Genomic DNA, 6,000 nt, shown 5'->3' with positions numbered 1-6,000 from the left:
TTGCGGGGTGCAGAGAGTCGCAGGTGAAGATGACTCCCATTTTCCTCACAATTTATATGGTGAGTCAATAAACAAAATTATGGCAGATTACCACCTGGAATTATTGCTACCCACAAGTGATGGAAGTGGAATAATGATTCCTAACTTTATTGGTAGAAACTCGAACTCCACCATTGATCACGTCTTGATATCCTCGAATATCTCACCCTCTGTATGACACCTAGGATAGCGGAATCTCTACTTAGTGACCATAATTATATTACTTTTACTACTGTACTTTGGGAATCTAGGCCTGCCAATATTGCGAGAAGTGTGGATAATATTGTTCCATATAGATCTAATGGCACCAGGATGAGATGGAATGGGGAGAAAGCAGACATAGCGTCAAACAATATATTAAAGGCCTGTTTCATGGAGATTAATGAAAATTTAAAAATAGACAGTGATACTCCATCAATTTATTGAATTTTAAGAAGATTAACCTTAATAAGATTAACCTTTGTATTGATAACATTCTTACACGGTCTGGTGATAGGGAAATTGGTCATAATAAAGGTTGGTTGGTTGGTTGTACCACTCTACTTACTCAGTTAAAACAGGCGCTAACAAATAGCCCTAGGGACACTTTGCATGTTGCTAATTTGCGAATGGATTATAAATTGGCCCTAAAGAGGAGGAAAAAGGAGTTGCAGACGGAGGCATGGGAAAAACTCACTCAGGCGGCAATTACATCGAACTGTCAACTGTTCTTGCTACTGTTGCCTCGGCCCCTGAGTTATTATCCCAAGTAGGCTGTGAGGCCTGGGTAACGCATTTTTCAGGAATTTTTAAATCTAACAACACACCCTCTGATAATACTGGTAACTGGCCTATAGTCCCGTTAAATTTCACCTTAGATGGGGTGGAACAAGGAATTAAAGCAAGTAAGGGTGGAAAGCCAAAGGGCCCGGATGGGGTGCCTATAGACGTATACAAAGCTATCCTGCTTTATGGGGCCCTTTATTAACGGCTGTTTTTAATGCTGCTGTAAGCAACGGAGCCCCATCTACATGGGGAGAATCCATCATTATTCCCATTTTCAAGAAAGGGATAAATCGGAAGCTAGGAATTACCGCCCAATCTCCTTTTTGGATTTCTCTGTCAAAATAATGAGCAGGGTTCTGGTAGTCAGGCTTGAAGAGTGGGCAGAGACTAATGGCATTCTAGCCAATACTCAATATGGCTTCAGGAAAGGAAGAGGAACATTGGAACAATGTGTTAACTTAGATTTAATCATTGCTAAATATACCTATGCCAAACAAGTTTCCATCTTCCTCTGCTTTGCGGACTTAAGCAGTGCGTATGATTTAGTTGATCATTCAATTTTATGGCAAACTTTATTGAAACTTGGGGCCCCGGAAGAAATAATATATTTTTTAGCACGGCTGTACCAAAAATTACAGACCTCTGTCTGGTATGGGGTCAGAGGGGACTGCACGCCAAAATTTGATGTGAGATGTGGCATTAGACAAGGCTGTGTCCTTGCCCCTCTGTTATTTACTCTTTTTATTAATGAGATAGATGCTGTATTAAAAAAGAGTAAAATCAGATGCCCCTCAAATTAAAGGGAAAGAGGTACCAGTACTGCTTTATGCAGACAATGCCGTTTTATTGTCCAGGACCCCGAATGGTCTGCAGCAACTAATAGATAGGTTCGCAGATTTTATAACAGAAAGAAAGTTGCAGATTAATAAGAGAAAAACTTATACGATGGTTTGTGGCAGCGGCCGTAATAAGTATTATATAGTACACAGTTTTAAAGAAATACTTGACATAAATATTCTGGCCAACCCCTGTGCTGTAGTAGAAATGCCTAAAGCAGAATTAAAAAACATGTTCCTGCTATTCAGAGCTAAAAGGCGGTCACATAACAGCGAGCAAATGTCGACCTGTCTGTTTTATAACAGATACTTAGCCGAGGAAGGATTTCAGAAATATTTGAGCTAGGTTTCAAGAATATCACATAGGTATGTTCTTACCAGATTACGGTTTGGACTGGTACACCACCTGGTAGCTTTTCCACATCCTAAAAAGCGCCCGATAGGTCCCTGTCCCAGTGATGGTCAAACCAAGCAAAGCACAGTGCACTTTCTATTTATCTGTAATTTCTATATGAATTTTCGCATTGCTTATCTGAAACCCATGTTTTTAAAATATGGCATTTTTAGTGTGGACGCAGCTATAAGGCTGCTTTTTATGATGCAGGAACCTGATGTATGCTTTTTTACCGCTACTTATCTACTTAAATGTATTAATATAAGAAAAAGTATGATGTTTTAATTCTTGTTTTTTTTATTGAATTTTTTCTTTCTGTACTAATCTCTATCCATATAACGATGTATTATCTATGTGCTTTTATGGTTGTTTTTACACAAACCGAATAAAGCTTTATGAATCGAATCGAATTTAATTTAATTTAATTGAACTGAATTTTAATGTCATGGTTTCAGGTAAAGTTTCTGGGGCATATTGAATCATTTTTTCACACAACGCAGAAAGGTTGCGGCACTACATTATGTGAAGGGGAGACAGAAATGCATCATATCTACTAAAAAGGCACCTAGCTCTGGTGCACTGGCTGTTGCATAGCACCAATGCAGGCACCTTGCACTATGGTGCAAGGGTGACTGCATTACAGGCAGGATACTTTTTGTGGAGTTCGAAAGAGTAAATCCCTAGGATAAATACAAATATTTCCAAGGTTCAGAGAGCCATAACATTTGACATATTCCCAGGTATACTCAGCTTACTAAATATGGGACTGCTATGTGCTTTATTGTGTGTCTTAATACATTTCTAAAATTATTCCGCTGTGAGGCTGCACCAGAAAAGTGATGCATCTCCCACACAAAGTCTTAGTAAATCTGCTCCTTTGTACATGTCTTGAGCCACTTCGTACTACTACATTGAAGTTGATTGTGTTGACTGATTGATTGATCGATTCATTTATTTATTGATATATTGATTGATTGACTGATTGGAGCCAGGTTGCTTTGGAAGGTTGTGACGCTCATCCTGGAGCAGCAGCACAGGGTAGGAAAGGAAAATGGGTGCTGTGTGCTGATGGAAGGACATGAAGGAGGCAGAGCAATGCCCGACTAGCAGTATGATACAGTGGACCTATTTGTGGGTTAGGTGGTAACTCAGGGAAGAATGTGAGAGAGGCCAGAAGTGCTGAGGTCAACAAGAGCAGACAACCATTCTTGTATGCTGGGCAGAAGGACATGTGTGTAGTACAGAGGGATAAATGTGCAGTGTTAGGCTGGGTGAACCCATGCATTGATCTTGACGTGTGTAGGGAACAGTCAGTCGGCAGTGGGGGAAGTCAAGGAAACATACTTGGTGGGTAACCGCAGAGAACTACTAGAAGTGGAATGGGACACATGAGGCTTGGCTTCTGCAGTTAGCATTATTGCCCTTAGTTGAGAGCAATCAAGTGTATTTATTGCCCACTTCCTGATTATGGTCTGTGGGCAATAATACATGTACTTCTAATGGATGATTTGCTTAGTGCCAGTGTGCGCTTGCATATTCCTTATAGTAGTACAAAAATCACAAATGGCACCAAATTGGCACCCTTGGGGGCATACTGTGCGAAGGAACACATTGACCCAGGCTGCAATTGAATTGTTCTCCGCCCACCAAGGCACATTTGATATACACTGGTGTAGAGTTACAGGTTTCAAGGTGAAATAGTTTGACGTCCTTACTATATCACTATTTATACTAAGTTTTTGGTTAAAAAAGATTAAAAGAGAAAATAGGATCCTGGGAATGCAAGACTTCTTAATTCACAAGTTGTGTTTCTGACTGGAGTGGCTGGGTATTGAATTAGTGCATCAAACAGAACAAGCCCTGTGCAGCTGAACTAGATTTTGCTATTCTCTCTAATCCTGATCTGTTTGCTTTACATGCTTCCCAAGTACGGCACCCTAATGAAATATTTTTTTATAAGCGAATATACACATGGTCAGAATTATCAAGCCTTTGTTCTGAGGCACTGTCACAAAAAGTGATGCTATCCAGTGCAAAGAATGACTTAGAATATAATTTCCAATGTGAATCCTGCTTTGGTTTGGAAAGTAGGCCTAAACTATCACAAAACTAGTTGTGACAAGGGGGCATCTCTTGTCTAGTACATTTTCCCACACAACTACTCCCAGCTCCTGAATTTTGGCCCAAAGCCTTATCTGGTAAAATGGTAAATAGCCATTTGCAAAAAAATCTATGTCCACTTGAGCTAGGCATAACACAGAGAAAAATATATTTTCATCAAACATTACCAACTTTCTTGCATGGAATAACGAACACCACACTTGCAAACTTTCAAAAAATTTAAACTACGTCTAAGCATTGTCTTTTGAATGGAAGAGTCCTTCCAATACCATACCCATGACAGGTATAAGATGTACACACTTAATGCACTGATTATGATATTTTGTTGTAAATATTTGATTTGTACAATCCCTTGGTTTTAAAAGATATATTAAGACTCAATTATTTTATATAAATTACATTGATTATATATATACAAAATTGTTGTTGTTGGTACGAAGACTCTTTCGCTGTGTCCATATTGTAGTGCATGATAATTCCAAGACAATTTATATTCTAAAGTTAAGATTTAACCATTGTTGGTGCATTGCAGCTCAGAAAACAAAATTGTTGTTGAGTGTTGAGTCAAGGGGAAAATCAAAAACTGCACCAAACCTACCAAGATATGGAGCTGGTTTTCTCCCCCTCAGTGCTGGTGAAATGTTGACTGTCATGCACCAAAGCATTCACCTGTGCACCATGAAGTAAGAGTGTTGTGTTTGGTCAAGAACAGGTTTTGTCCTGGAAAGGCACCATTCCTTTACTTGAATACCTTTCACACTTCCCCATTCAAATGTATGCTGTACTGTGTGGTAAACAAGCAAAGTTTGAAATGTTTTGAGAACAGAAAATGTTTCTCAAACCTTACGCCAGCCTCAAGGAGGAACACACAGGAATTTGCATCAAACCTGAAAAATCATGTCGAACACCCATTTAATGCAAAATAGGGCTACTTTGAATTAAAGTAGGCAACTTCAATCCCAGCACATCAGTTTCCACTGGGTTTGCATAATTTTTGTAATTCAAATCTACAGCAAACAGTTAATAAGTTGTCCGCGACATGTCTGTTTTCTTAATGATACGCCGCTCAAGGGTTGGTGCTATGGCTTATTGGTGAATTGAGTTCCATTTAACTCTTCCTCAATGAAACCCTTTCACCCATAGAATATTGTAAAACAGCTCATAATTCTCTTCTCTGGACACAACACAATGACTTATAAAGGCCACATCTTATTGTATTCACTTCACACTAAAATGAGCTGAAACATCTTCAAAGTCCTTGTCGGAAGTATTCATGTTTGCTAGAAAAGGCATAACATTATGAGCAGCCTCTAGTGTACGCGATTCATAGACGGTCAGTCTGAGTTCACTCAAACAATCTGTCCTAATCTGAGGTGTTGAGAACGAGGTCATTTCATTCTTTTCTTTGAGCTTGGAAGCATAGGATGGTGTTACATTGCTCAGAGACATTATTTATGGTGTGACTATTGATCTACAATACAAGCATTCATTTAAAAGTTTTTTGGGGTATTTTCAGGGGATATATTTGACTCATGTTTCTACAAATATAATGGAAGCATTTGGGGTATTCTAGTGCTATATACAATTGCAGTTGATCTGAGACAGGCTCCTAGTTCTCTTCTGAAGGAAGAGGTGCTCACACTGTTTTAAAAGCTCTGATTGGCTGTGGGCTGTAGATAGTGTGAGTTGATAGGAAGGTAACTTGTGTAAGGAGGTGTGGGTGTAGAGAAGTGCTGAGATTTCCCTGAAGGATCCAATGTCCTTGTGTGCTACACAGAAGCGCGTGTGTGGTGGGACAAAAGACTACTTGATATAGGCAGGGTGAAACCTGGCAAAAGACTGGAA

This window comes from Lissotriton helveticus, chromosome 6 (assembly GCF_964261635.1).
Source record: "Lissotriton helveticus chromosome 6, aLisHel1.1, whole genome shotgun sequence".
In the NCBI taxonomy this organism is placed as follows: domain Eukaryota; kingdom Metazoa; phylum Chordata; class Amphibia; order Caudata; family Salamandridae; genus Lissotriton; species Lissotriton helveticus.
This window is presented reverse-complemented; position numbering follows the sequence as displayed.